Source organism: Saimiri boliviensis, chromosome 15, assembly GCF_048565385.1.
Source record: "Saimiri boliviensis isolate mSaiBol1 chromosome 15, mSaiBol1.pri, whole genome shotgun sequence".
NCBI lineage: Eukaryota > Metazoa > Chordata > Mammalia > Primates > Cebidae > Saimiri > Saimiri boliviensis.
The window spans coordinates 24,896,438-24,911,898 of NC_133463.1; the positions used below are offsets into that span (position 1 = coordinate 24,896,438).

At 36.3% G+C, this 15,461-nt stretch overlaps 1 protein-coding gene and 1 non-coding gene across 2 annotated transcripts in view; one reads left to right on the plus strand and one right to left on the minus strand.

The window, feature by feature from the left end:
* The window catches only part of KCNB2 (potassium voltage-gated channel subfamily B member 2), a 429,896-nt gene that overhangs the window by 308,590 nt on the left and 105,845 nt on the right, over window positions 1-15,461 (plus strand). The gene's annotated exons all lie outside the window — the stretch shown is intronic.
* On the minus strand, window positions 5,647-5,844 carry LOC120362481 (U2 spliceosomal RNA). Its single transcript, XR_005578376.1, has one exon. It is a non-coding gene; the product is annotated as a U2 spliceosomal RNA (small nuclear RNA).

Below are 15,461 nucleotides of genomic sequence, written 5' to 3' on the forward strand. Positions count from 1 at the left end.
TGAGTTAATCTTTGTATATGGTATAAAGTATCTGACATTCTTTTTAAGGTCTTAATTTCTTGTGGATCCTAGCATCGTGGATTTTCTTTGGAAATCTCATATGCAAGTTTCTCTTGCACTTACGTTGGCAACCATTACCTATCACATCAGTACTTCAGTCATAGCTGAGGCTGGAAGAGTCTAATTCTAACATCTGTAGACAGGAAGTATCTACAGGAAGTAGGAAGCCGATTATCAACAGTCCCCCGTGGACCACAAATCCTACTGCAGTAGCAGGTTAATATGGTGGGGTTTTGCATCCTAACAAAAGTGCATTAGGAGTGGAATTCTTGATGCCCATGAACAATAAGGAAGGGGAAGAGGAGTATTCAACTGGAAGAAGAGAATGCTGCAGGGGATAAGAATAGTTCGCAAGCATATGACAGGGGTTGTGGACAGCTGTTCCCTTACCTCGCTGAGGAAGGAATAAAAGGAAATAGGTTTAAATTGCAGCACGGAAGATTAATTTAGGTATTTCCTGAGAGTGTGTATCTAGGTTACCAAGGATGGTAAATCTTTTCCTTTAGAGATTTATCTTTTTAAAGAAAATAAAAGTGAAGCTGAATGGAGGTGGGATGAAGTAATTGACTCCTTAGAGTCGTTCCTATTGGGACACGATATTGCAGAAGAAAATCCATATTTTGAAAGGAATTAATTTCTTCACTCCTCAGTAATTTTGAACACAAAGAACTAAAATCCAAAGCACTCTCAGGTATAACTTCCAAATATGTTGCTTCCTGTTGTCTTTGCACAATTTCTATGCCATTTATGATGGCTAAATGTAAGTGGCAGTAATAGCTACATAGCATCTTTGTGTTGCTTTTGCTTCTTAGTTCTCTGCCATATTTATTTTAATTTGAATGCTACAGGGAGAGGATCAAACAGCAGTAAACATTTCTTTGCTATTATGACCACCTTTTGACTGGCCAGTGTATTGAAGAGGGTTCTGGCTTGATTATCTACAACATTAGATAATTCAAGATTATTTCTATTTCGTTTTAGAATATATCGTGTGACTTAGCAGAAAGAGATTGACCTTCATATGATAGTTGAGGGTTGGGGAAGCTGGCTATTAGTAAAATTAGTTTTCATCCTCTGAGCGTATTCCAGCTGCTCAGAAGAAGAAGAGAAAGGGGAGAAGTAACTTGGATGTATGCTGGGAAGTCAATCTGACATTGAGATTTTTTTTCTCACAAGTAATCCATTAAATAAATCATTGATGTGCAAGGGCAACCAAATCTATCATTTGAAATATATCAGAGAGATTTTTTAAACCAATCTGCTCTGCCATGGTGAAAAATGCCAGCCAAAACATTTCCTTAGCCATGATTTAAAAAACTGAACAATAAAGGACAAATGAGAAAAATGTTTTAATTGCTACATTGGCACCCAAGAGTTGTAAACAGATCCTAACCTCCAACTTTTATTCACTCATTTACATAGTCATTCAACAAATAATGCCCACTCTCTAAATAGGCCATAGACCAAATATTGGAGGTGCAAGCTTCAGAAAGTCCTCATTTTTTTCTTAGCTGAGCTCCCTTTCTGTTCTGTGCCTTCAATTTCAGTGAATATTGTTCTTTCTACAACAAAATATCTTTCAAATTGCAATCATATAGAAAAAGAAAAGGTTGATGTAAGGGATAATGTGAAATATATGAAGGGAGAACAAGGTTGAATAATAACAAGTTTCTTTCTTTCTTTTTTCTCTTTTTTTTTTCTTTTGAGATGGAGTCTCACTCTGTCACCCAGGTTGGAGTGTAATGGCACCATCATGGCTCACTGCAACCTCTGCCTTCAGGGTTCAAATGATTCTCCTGCCTCAGCCTCCCGAGTAGCTGAGATTACAGGTACCCACCACCACACCCAGCTAATTTTTTGTATTTTTAGTAGAGATTTGGGGTTTCACCATGTTGGCCAGGTTGGTCTCGAACTCCTGACCTCAAGTGATCTGCCCATCTCAGCCTCCCAAAGTGCTGGGATTACAGGCATGGGCCACCATACCTGGCCTACAAGTTTATATCTAACTGGTTCTCTCATGAGGACCAAGCTTAAATATTAATAATCAAAAAATAATCAAATTGTGTAAGTGACCTTAAATTGTTATAGTGTCTTGTTAAGTAATGGGCTGAGCGCCTAAGGGAAAATAACTTAGTGTTTATGGAATTTCAGTATGATTCTCTATTTGGTCTAATATCCTGAGTGCTTGGGTTGTTATAGTAATAAGCATCCCATAAGTACTTACGCATATTTCCATTAATAAGAAATGGGTTAACGTTCATGCTATGAGACCATTCATCATATGGCCCTAGCAGAGAAGTTGGCAGGGGTACCTGGATTTTTTTTAATGTGCATATTTTATCACAGCAGCTCCCCTAATCTCATAGGATTTTGTTTAAGAAAAGACAGATTTGCCGCTGCAGGGTTTTAGTGTTTATCCAATTTTAAAACCCTGGACATGTTACAAAACAGCACATGGGCTTCCATCTGTTTGCTCTTTCTATGGATCTGTTTTTTGAAAGGATTGAAAAGATTTATTATGCTAAAAATATATTCTATTCTATAGTTTTCAAACCAAACTAAGATCATTCATTTTCCAAGGCGTCTAAGAATGAGAATGCTATATTCACACATTCTTTAATTCTTTAAGCCTAGAAAGTCCTTTATACTACTTCCCTATAGCTCCCAAAGTAGAACACACATTAGTAGTGAGGCTAGTGCATTTCCCTTCTAGCACTCAAAGAAGGCTTAACATTTTTGACAGTTTGCAAATACTGCCTTGTATTTCTTACTCAGCCTTATTCAAACTATCATAATAAAATATTATTAAACTTATGTTGACCCACATGCATTTATTATCTCCAGGTTAATGTTAGGTTTCTCTGTTGGTCCCTAACTTGGAGGTGCTTCTTGGGTTCCTCCTCTCATTATTCATTGTAATTTCATTTCCCTTGTCATGACTCTGCCCATAGAAGATTCTAAATATCTGCCCCCAAAGCCAAAATTGCAACTGTTGAAAAGTGAAATGAAGAGTTGAGTCAGTAATTTATTTTAGATATTACTGCCTAAAATAATTCCCCAAAATTTATAGATATTGGAGGTCTGAATTATCATTCCTGAAGACACTGTCTTATAGATCTTACGTACATGAAATACGCCACATTTAACTGAATTCAGTAATCTTCCAACTTGCCATATCACTTTAGAAAAGCAGCCTAGATTAATGAAACTACTTTATCAGTAAATGGTAGATACACTGGACCCAATTGAAATATTCAGAATGAATGGAAATCTGCTAATACTGTCAGAAAGTTGTTCTTTGACACAATGATAAGACAGCTTCTGTATAAAGAGTAGATGGGATAATAATGGAGGGGAATTAATATTTGCACAGCTGTTCATAGTTCCCAAATAATTTTTTTTAAATATTTTCTCATAAATTCTCACCACAGCTCTATAAGGAGGATCTTGTTTTTATTACCTCACAGATGGGGAAAGTGAAAGTTGCAGAAATGAGTTGATATTGCCTCAGGTTATATTACTACTAAATGATGGGTCAGAACTGCAGCCTGGGTTTGGTGCTTCTAAATTGCACTTTCTTTCTATCATGCTACATTCCAATATTACCTTTCAACATATTGTTCCATTTGGCTTTGTCAACCCTTTTATATGACTTGATCATTTAAAATAAATCAAAAAAAGTGTCTAAAATTAAAACGTCTTACTGATTCTTTTTATTATGTGCCTGGCCTTCATAACCATCAACATATGAATACCAGGAAACAAAGTGAAAAATTGTATCCAAAGTTCTTATTCTCTGTGAGGATAAAGAGTAGTGAGAAGGGAAGAAGAAATGGAGGGGAAAAAAACCTGCTGCTTCAAAAAAAAAATCCAACTAGGTATTCCATAATTGGTCGCTAAAAATTGCTACTATTTGTCAACTGAGAATATCCAGTCTTCTTCAAAATCGTATTTCTTCTGCTCTTCACTATGTCTTCAGCTTTTAGTGTAACACAGCCCACTTCATCATAATCTCCTTGCCTTCAAATGACATACTCCCACATATGTTGCTGTAACAGCAGAAATTCTTGGAGCTGAAAAATGTCTTCATAGATATTTTCAAAAAAAAAGAAAAGAAAAGAAAAAGGCAGGGAGGGAGGGGAAAATAGAGTGAGAGAGGGAGAAAAGGAGACTTCAATTTATCTATCCAGATGGTAACCACAGCATAGGTTATTCTCATGTGTGTAAATGTGCTCACTCATCCACAGGTCCTGCTCAACCAAGATAGACCTATTCAAAGATACAGGGCCATTCAAAACCCATCCTGGTGCTAATTCCCACTTAAAGAAGGAACCCTTGGACATCGTATACTAAATAGAACAAGTCAACCAACTCCTTATTCATGTAAGAACTGCTTGTCAAATTCTAATTACTACCCATCCCACCCATCCCAGAAGTAACTTGTTTCATGTTTCATTTACTCTCCTAACCCTAATGCATGGTAACTTTCCATTTTAATATCTATGTATTGGATTATCTTTCATGGTTTATGGAATGCTTTTCAGTTCATCTGTGTACTGGATCAGGCTTCTGGCTCATCAGCAGGCAGACATGTGTGCCTGTCTTTCCATGGGCACACCAGAACTAATAATCAATGCCTGGTCTCTTGGTTCATGCTTTGAATGTCACCCAGGTGACATCTTTTATCTCTGCTTTGTGGCACTGGGCGAATGAAAGCAATAAAACTTTGAGTGACATGAGACTCAGTGCCTGATCATCTAATCTTCATTTGGAATGAGGAGGAGATTGAAATATTCTGTGACTTCACATGAAATCCCAGGCTTACCAAAGCTTTAGCTCAAGTCTCAAGCCACTTATGTTTGAATTTTGAGCAATTTCTGTTTTGTTACCCTGCTGATATACCAACGCCATAAAATAAGAATGAATTTTAAGTATATTAGAAGCCGTCTGCTTTAATAACTCTTCAGATTGACCTTGTGCCTCATGCCCTGGGTAGTCATGCTGACTGGGGCTCCTCCCAAGCCAAAAGCTTAGGCTGTGGGCTACCCCACGATGGTCTTGCAGTTACACCCCCACAGCAGGAGCTCTGTGCTCACCAAAATCCCATTACATTCACTTAACCTCATTTATACTTGTATTATAATTATGTTATTTAAGTAAGTACTACATCTGCCAATAAAATACGAATGCCCAAAGAGAAGAGTTGTTTCTAGAGTAACTAAAATGAATGCCTTAGAAAAACACGATCAAAGCAAGTTTTTAAAAATCTCTACCAAACCAGATATGGGTTATAAAAGATTAAGAAAAGAGAGTATAAAACTCTAGAAGGAACTTAGATTGTTTGCAAAGTTTTAAGCCACTTTAGGGAAAGTTAAATGGAAAACTGAAGATTACATTTTATGGGTGTGGTTCAATCAAACAGTGGACACAGAACATGAATTGGAAGGCATACATGCATATTTAAGAGGCCTTTGCCTCTATCAAAAGGTCATTAAATGAAGGTACATTTATGTGTTTTCAATTCAAATAAAATATTGGAAATATGTTCATGTCAACTTTTATGCTTTCTCAAGTTGTCCAACCAATTTTTGGTCCCAACTATGTGGAAATACTTCAAGAACCCATGAAAAGATATGAAATGAGAGTGAATAACTGCTCAATGCTTTGTCTAAGAAAATATAAAGAAATTACACTTTATATATTACATGAGATATTTGAAGAGACTGTCCTTTAAACAATCAGATCACATTACACTTGATCTTAGCCAAAAGGCTAAGAAGCTATCAGATTGTATTATAAGTGGTCTTTTTAGAATAATATTTTCAGTCTTTTAAGAGTCATATTTTAAAACCATTTTCTAGTAATACTAAAAAGTTTAGGAAAAAGAATTGGGGAAAGCTTCAAATAGAAACATTATCTGACTGATCCTTAAAGGCTTAAGAGAGATAGGAAAGACAGAATTTGAATCAGAAGAACTAACATGGAAACATATTTTTATAATGTATGCTGTAGGAAAGAAGGATATAATCCAAATTGTCAGGGAAAAGGTGTACATATGAGAGAAACTTGGAGGATAAAATTATAAAAGGATGGCCTGGAATGTCAGCCTAAACTGTCTGAAATTTATTCTGTAGAAAATGAGTTATCAAAGCATTCAAACAGGATATAATATGATGAGGGTTATATTTTCATATAATGAGGACCAATAAAAGATAATTTTCTGAATTTGGCAATTTGAAAATTACAGATGACTCTTGGGGAACAGTTTTAGAAGGACTGGAGGCAAAAATCTGATTCATGAAATAGTGAGGTTCTAGCATAGGAGAGGTAAATTGTGTGACTTCATAATCAGGCAGATCAGACCAGTTTTGTGACTTTGACCAGTAACGCTCTGCTCTATGAAAATTGAAAGACAGGAATCAAATTATAAGAATTATTTAGGGTGGGAGATAGTAGAAGGCCTAGGGTTTGAGGAATTCTAAACTATTGGCATCTTTAGGAGGAAAAACAAAGTTAATTATTAAATCAAAAGTGTGGAAAGCCGGGAGCTGTCCAGCAGAAGTGTGGCTGATAGCTGGGAGATACAAATGTTACGGTTGCAGAGGAAGAATGCAGTTCCACAGAAGCAGTTCTAAATGAAAAAGGGCCTTTGGAGTCGAGATGAAGAAAAATTAGAAGTCAAGAGGAGAAGGCCTATCAACCAATTGACTCAGAATGAAGGCAGAAGAAGACAGCATGGACAACAAAGGGGTCCACCAGCCTTCTTAATTTTGTTTCTTTTTGTAGATTTGTATTTGGCTCGTATACTTTCTCACTTCTGCAAATGTGATTTTGCCAAAGTCACAGCAGTTATACATTAATACAGACCAGATACTGATTTTTCCACAAAGGCATTTTTCTTCCTACAGGATTTTTAAAATAATAGTTCATTGAGAAACATATTCTTTCTGTTTTTCACATAGATTAGTTATAAGTAATTATCTATTTATTTATGCATCTGTGTGAGACATTCTTTAACCTGTAGGGGAACCAAGTAACTCACATTTTAAATTCCACATTGTTTCCTTAGTGCCCTTAACTTCCCCCCTCTATCAAGTCTCTTAGTGGCAAAAATATCTCATTATGCTAATAAGGAAACACTGGGGGAAGAAAACATCTGACCCTGCAGATTACAAGCTATGAGATGACTCTAGAATTTTGATATATTTGGATAACTATTTCTATGATAAGAGAAAGCAATTCATAGGACAAAATAATAGCTGAAGCAGACAGGGCATGAACTTGGATCAGGTCTGGAGTGATGTGAGCATCAGCCTTCACTTAAGCCTCCCAGGAGACTTTCCCTAACCCAAGGACTCCTTCCCTAGCCCAACTGACAGGAACTCAAATAATTTCACATCTTTGATGTGGCATGGAACCAAACCAAAATTCCTTGCTGGAAGTCCTGAGACACAACCTGAGCCAGACCTACAGCAGGCTTCCAAGGAGCTAGAACTTTCCTGAGGCAACTTCAGTCCCTATTTGATGCAAGAGTAGGGGAGTGATCTGGGTGTCCAGTATACTAGTATTAATTGACAGAGAGGATACACCCAATCTGGGCATACCTTTCTATAAATTAAATGATGTGACATTCTGCTTGTCCCAGTGATAGTTCAGGGAAATATTTACTATGAAGGTGTAGGGAAAAAAAGCCAATCACTATCTTTGAACATAATTTAGGAACTCTTGCCTGAAATATATATAGCATTGCTTTCTTGTTTTTGTCACTCTGTGTGGAGCCAGACAAATAAGGCAAATGATTTCTCCAAATAGTGCCAGTGCTAATGAATGGAAAACTAGCAGGAGGAAGGGGATAGGGTGAGTCCTGTAGTATTCCTCTATTGAGACTCATTCCTTCTGTTCCAACAACAATTTTACCTTTGTAGAGTAACTCAGCTTATACATTACTGAGGGGGTGGAAATTAAGCAAATGAAGCATGTATGTGGGACAGAAGCTAATTGGGACAAATTCTCACCAAAACCACTTTGTTAGAGTATTTCAGGTCCTGAGAATGTTCCTGAGACTTCACATTAATGCAGAATGTTTTCAAGCATTTTAATTTCATCTACAAAGACGTTTTTTATTATAGAAAGAAATAGTATACCTCACCGCCCTCAAAATTGAACTAAAACCAGCTATAGTTTTATGGGATATGGTCACTTTGGCTTATCAGGAAAGAAAAAGCAATAGACAACAGGGAGGTAACAAGCTAAGTATAAGCTCCAAGATGCTGAATGAAAGATGGGGAGTTCCCAAAGCAAAGAATTCTGGGAATCATGTTTTCTTTATTACAACTCTGGCAGGATAACCTATAAATGAATCTTCTCTATCTTTTAAGGTTGGCACTGAGAGCTATGGGGACTGGACTTGACAGTACTTAATCTACTTCAAAATAAAAATCTGCACTGATTCCGAAGTTTTGTGTGCAAAAATCCCCCAGATGTGTTATTTTCAAGGACCCCAGGGGTGTAAGCAAACTAGAAAATACAAATCATGCATGGCACAAGTTGAAAATTCACAATTATCTGATTAAGTGGATAGTATGGAGAGCCAAACTGAATAAATCAGATCAAAAACCTACCTCTTTCCCTAACCATTGCAAATTCACTTCTAGAAAATAGTCATTCAATCACACTCCCATTCACTCCTTCCGCAATCCTACTGATGCTCACTACAGTCACCAGGTGCTATGCTAGCTGTGAACCTGAACAGACCTCAGAGTATACAGGCCTGAACTTTTGGCTTTCCCAACGTAGTTCAGTCTTGCCCTTGCTGCCTTTTTCTTTGTCTTCTTGTAATAATTTGTATTTAACATTTCATCCTTTACTCATTTTGGAATATAACAGCAAAATTTTTAATCAGGAGTTTTGCTTAAAGAATTCTCTAGATTTTGAGTTAAAATGTCAATGCCACATCTATTCCACTTCTGTTCAGCTGCCATTGTTTCTCTTCTCTTGCATTTACCAAGTGCCTATCAGAGTATTAACAGAAACCAGTATTCAGAAAAAGGTTCACTGCAGAGATGTTACTCAAAATGTTCCCATCACAGCTATAACTTTGCTTTTTTTCTAACTGGCTACAATTTGCAAAGTAAATTTATTTTCAAACAAGGTTACTTTCTCATCAACTTATGGTAAATGAAACAACAATTAAAATGAAAAGTAGATATGTTTCTTTGGAAAAAGTCTCCAATAGACTGAATAGAAAATGGAAGTATTTTTCAAGACCTGTGACATGCCTTTTATTGGGGCCCAACAGTAGACAGATGCTTGTTGCAAGTCATGGTGCGAGCCTGAGTCGACTCTTCTTGGCATTTTCATGGTTTCCTAGAAATTTAACAAGATAGTGTGTTCCTTTGACAAATGGCTACCCCATGCCAAGGAGTATGAAGTTGCTCCATATTTCTTTTTACCTTTGTATCTTTTTATTCTACTTGAATTACCCAAAACATTGTCAACAGGCTGGGTGCAGTGGCTCACACTTGTAATTCTAGCACTTTGGGAGACAAAAGCAGGTGGATTGTCTGAGCTCAGGAGTTGGAGACCAGCCTGGGCAACATGGTGAGACCCTGTCTCTATGAAAAACAGCTGGGTGTGGTGGCACACACCTGTAGTCCCAGCTACTTGTGGGGCTGAGGCAGGAGAATCCTGGAGCCCAGAAGATCAAGGCTGCAGTGAGCTATGTTCATGCCACTCTACTCCATCCTGGGTGAAAGGTCTCGAAAAAACTAAAACATTATCAACAACTTTCTCCTTTTGTGCAGGTACTTCAAATTCAAGGTGGACTTCAATAAAACACTTCCCAGTGAACACTACTGCTTAAGGTCTGAACATTTCTCCAGATGATGGCCTCTAATTCAATAAAAATGAGTTTAATTAAGCCCTACTTTTTCGATTCAATATATTTAGAATTGGGCATACTCATTGTTCTTGGAACAAGAGAAATCTTTACTGATAACTAGTCTCTGGGCTACAGCTGTCTAGTGTTCTTATAATTGCCCTTTCTTCATGATCAAAAGGGCCATACTATGTTTGTGGGTCCTTATCAGAGCAGCCACATCCTTCATACTACCTGGAGGCCTCCAGAGTTACCACCTACAATTGGAAGCTCTTGTGTCTCTGTCATTGACTGAACTATCCTTACGTCCATAATGGCTGCTTGGATAATGTGGGCCCTCTTGCTCTCCACAGATACTTCTTAGAAACCCTGGATTTTAACAATTACCAAAAGATTTTCACATTAGAACCCTCTGATGCTTTACAATTTCTTAAATCAGATAGACAGACACCATCCTTAGAAGTTGTGCTGTTGGTCAGATTACTGACCAACAAAGAAGTTTTCGTGGGTCAGATTACTTCTCAGTCTTCTCTGGACTTAGGTTATTTGAGCAAGAGTTATTAATTACAAACAGTGAAATCTGTTTACTTCAAAATCTCACCAGTTAGGAATCCATGGTTTTTAGGAAATAAAGAAAATAAGTTTCAAATTTATTGTCTCACCACCTAGTCAATAAAATGTTGTTGAGCCAATTAATAGCATAGCAAGATCTGTTAATCCCATAATAATCAGTCCCATAGCGATTAATCCATAGCAATGGGAAATGTTACAGACTTTTAAAAACAAAATTTTTCAGGCTCTTTAAAGTACTTCCTATGCTAATTTCAATTCTTTTTTTAAGAAAAATTATTTACTAATTTATTAACCAACAAAGTCGTTGAAATATGTTAGCAAAAGTTAGGCCTGCATGCATATTTAAGCAACACAGATATATTTCTAGAGAATTATTTATGGAGTTTTATTTACATATTCATACTGGGCTTACCTTTTTACATTAATTAAGTTTTGTGACATTAATATTTTTAGGAAAGTACTCATTCTTTATACTATCTTAAAATATTCATTAGCAAAATGGTTTAGAGCAAATTCTATTGCTATTACAGCTATTTTTCTGATATGGTACCTTCACATTACAATTACTGGATATAAACTGTAATAGATACAAGCCTATATGTATAATAAAATGGATAATAACATGTAAAATGAAGAAAATATTATACGTGTAGTTTTTCTGACATTTTGGTTAAAGAACATAAAAATGTTTGATTCATATGAGATTTTCCAGGTGTTTGAAGCCAGTAAGTATTTGGGATATTGAATGAGCAAGACAATCCTCCCCCCACTTTTTTATTTGCTTATTGTAATTTCTTTTCTAAAATAACATTAGCCACAAATAATTTTCAAAGTAATTGAACTTATTTTTTGTGTTATTTTAGAAATGTTTAAATTTTTAATTTAAAAGGTAATCTAACATACATTATTTTAAACAATTATAATAATAGTAAAAATCACCCCATTAGAATAAGATGCTTATTATCCAAATACAATTATTTTTCATTTTACACAATTTCTTCTGCTTTTATCATTACCAAATGTATACCTTTCCTAGTTATATCATGATGCACATAATATTTTATGTCCTCTGAATTATGTGATAAATATTTTCTACATTTCTACATAGTCTTATTTTTAATGTTAAATGATTAGACTTTAGTTAAATGGCAATATAGAACACAGATTTATAAGAGGCATGTCTTCTGTTTTTCAGAAAGTCTCAGATTCAACTTCTATTCAGTCAACACCCTTTGAACACCAGTTGTATGCCTTGCCATGTAATGTGTTAGGCATCTCAGTAGAAAGATGAATAAGACACCATCTTATCGCCAGTGAAAGTATACTCTAATAACAAAAAAGCAAAACCACACACAAAATATGTTCAATAATTCCTACAGGTGCTATAGAATATGCATTTCACTCCAGTGAGAGAAGGCTAGAAAAAGTGAAGAGGAGAGCCCCTTGAGCTGAACTTTGAAAGGCTCCTTTTTTATACATATTTTAAGTTCTGGGATACCTGTGCAGAATGTTCAGGTTTGTTACATAGGTATACATGTGCCATGGTGGTTTGCTGCACCCATCAACCTGTCATCTACATTAGGTATTTCTCCTAGTGGTATCCCTCTCCTAGCCCCCCATCCTCCAACAGGCCCCAGTGTGTGATGTTCCCCTCCCTGTATCCATATATTCTTATTATTCTACTCTCACTTATGAGTGAGAACATGCCATGTTTGGTTTTCTGTTCCCGTGTTAGTTTGCTGAGAGTGACGGGTTTCAGTTTTATCCATGTCCCTGCAAAGGACATGAATTCATCCCTTTTTAAGGCTGCATAGTATTCCATGGTGTATATGTGCCACATTTTCTTTATCCAGTCTATCATTGATGGGCATCGGGTTGGTTCCAAGTCTTTGCTATTGTGAATAGTGCTACAGTAAACATACATGTGCATGTGTCTTTATAGCAGAATGATTTATAATCCTTTGGGTGTATACCCAGTAATAGGATCGCTGGGTCAAATGGTATTTCTGATACTAGATCCTTGAGGAATCACCACACTGTCTTTGACAATGGTTGAACTAATTTACACTCCCACCAGCAGTGTATAAGTTCCTATTTCTCCACATCCTCTCCAGCTTCTGTTGTTTCCTGACTTTTTAATTATGGCCATTCTAAACGCTTGAGATTGTATCTCATTGTGGTTTTGATTTGCATTTCTCTAATGAACAGTCACGATGAGCTTTTTTTCATGTTTCTTGGCCATATAAATGTCTTCTTTTGTAAAGTGTCTGTTCATATCCTCTGCCCACTTTTTGATGGAGTTGTTTGGTTTTTTTTTTCTTGTAAATTTATTTAAGTTCTTTGTAGATTCTGGATATTAGCACTTTGTCAGATGGATAGACTGCAGAATTTTTTTCCCATTCTGTAGGTTGCCTGTTCAGTCTGATGTTAGTTTCTTTTGCCATGCATAAGCTCTCTAGTTTAATTAGATCCCATTTGGCTTTTGTTGTCATTGCTTTTGGTGTTTCAGTCACGAAGTCTTTGCTCATGCCTATGTCCTGAATGGTATTGCCTAGGTTTTCTTCTAGGATTTTTATGGGTTTCAGTCCTATTTTTAAATCTTTAATCCATCTTGAGTTAATTTTTGTATGAGGGGTAAGGAAAGGGCTCAGTTTCAGTTTTCTGCATATGGCTAGCTGGTTTTCCCAAAACCATTTATTAAATAGGGAATCCTTTCCCCATTGCTTGTTTTTTCTTTAATCAGCAATAATTAATTATGAAAATGAGGTAAACCTGGCAAAATAATGACATTTTAAAATTAGTTCTGTATATGGTTATTTAAAACAAACAAAACACTAAAAAAAAGGCAAAAAACAAAACCAAAAAGCAATCCAAGGTGGAGCTAGAATCATGTAAAATACTGTAGAATAGATAGAAATGCAAAGATACTTAGTAGTTAGAAATTCTTTTAGCACAAACCACCACATGAGTTGATTAAAAAAGAAATTACAAAAAGTCATCTTATGCATACAGAAAAAAGTTTCTTAAATTTTTAATATTTAAAACCTTAAGTGGACCCTGCAGTTACTGCCTTTCTCCTTCCCTCATGTCTTCTCAGGTTCTTATAAAGCATCCAATTGTTTTAAATCCCTGAAGCCAAAGCTTGGTCTCATTAGTACTCTTGCCAGGTTTCTGTACATACTCTTATGGCTCAAAGGTTCCATCTAGCTGTTTTATGTATACGCACAAATAATTAAATGTCAACATTTAAAACAACTTGATAACATCTTAGTAGTAACTTAGGCAAAAAAAAAAAAAATCAAAAATCCAATACTTTTTCATGATCTGAAAGACTGAATGTTAACTGCTTCAATAGGTTAAGGGTTATCTAACAGCCATGTACAGTAAAGATCATATTTTGTGGTAAAATTTAGAAGCATTAACACAAGGCATAAAACAGGAATGCCCGTATCAACCATACTGTTCAACCTGGACTTGAAGTAATATCCAATATAAAAGATTAAGCAAAAATAAGACGTAAGAAGCGTGTCAAAAGAGACAATATTCTCCTTATTTGGATATACTGTTTTTTATCAATCAATCAATTGAGAATCTACAGATATACCATTAAAGAAATTCAGTAATTTTGTTTGATACAATATCAACCTAAGGAATTATTTCTGGCCTGGTGCAGTGGCTCATGCCTGTAATCCCAGCACTTTGGGAGGCCGAAGCAGGTGGATCACCTGAAGTCAGGAGTTAAAGACCAGCCTGGTCAACATGGCAAAATCCAGTTTCTACTAAAAATACAAAATTAGCCAGGTGTGGTGATGCATGCCTGTGATCCCAGCTACTTGGGAGGCTGAGATGGGAGAATCACTTGAACCCAGGAGGCAGAGGTTGCAGTGAGCTGAGATCACGCCATTGCACTCCAGCCTGGGCAACAAGAGTGAAACTCCATCTCAAAAAACAAACAACAACAACAACAACAACAACAACAACACACACACACAAACACACACACACACACACACACACACACACACACACAATCTTAGAATTATAAGCTTTTCCAGGATTAAAAAAAATTATCCTCATCATTTGTTTTTGTCAGGTTTGTCCAAGATTAAATGGTTGTAGATGTGTGACATTATTTCTGAGGCCTCTGTTCTGTTTCATTGGTCTATATATCTGTTTTGGTACCAGTACCATGCTGTTTTTGTTACTGTAGCCTTGCAGTATAGTTTGAAGTCAAGTAGTGGGATGCCTCCTGCTTTGTTTGTTCTTTTTGCTTAGGATTGTCTTGGATATGTGGGGTCTTTTTTGGTTCCATATGAAATTTAAAGTAGTTTTTCTAATTCTGTGAAGAAAGTCAATGGTAGCTTGATGAGGATAGCATTGAATCTATAAATTACTTCAGGTAGTATGGCCATTTTCACTATATTGATTCTTCCTATCTATGAGCATGGAATGTTTTTCCATTTGTTTATGTCCTCTCTTATTTCCTTGAACATCAGTTTGTAGTTCTCCTTGAGGAGGTCCTTCACTTCCCTTGTAAGTTATATTCTGAGGTATTTCATTCTCTTTGTACAGTGTGAATGGGAGTTCACTCAAAATTTGGCTCTCCGTTAGTCTATTATTGGTGTATAGGAATGTCTGTGATTTTTGCACATTGATTTTGTATCCTGAGACTTTGCTGAAGTTTCTCATTAGCCTAAGGAGATTTTGGGCTGAGACGATGGGGTTTTCTAAATATGCAGTCACATCATCTGCAAACAGAGCCAATTTAACTTCCTCTCTTCCTATTTGAATACCCTTATTTATTTCTCTTGCCTGATTGCCCTGCCCAGAACTTCCAATATTATGTTTATTAGGAGTTGTGAGAGAGGGCAACCTTGTCTTGTGCCAGTTTTCAAAGGGAATGCTTCCAGCTTTTGCCCATTCAGTATGATATTGGCTGTGGGTTTGTCAT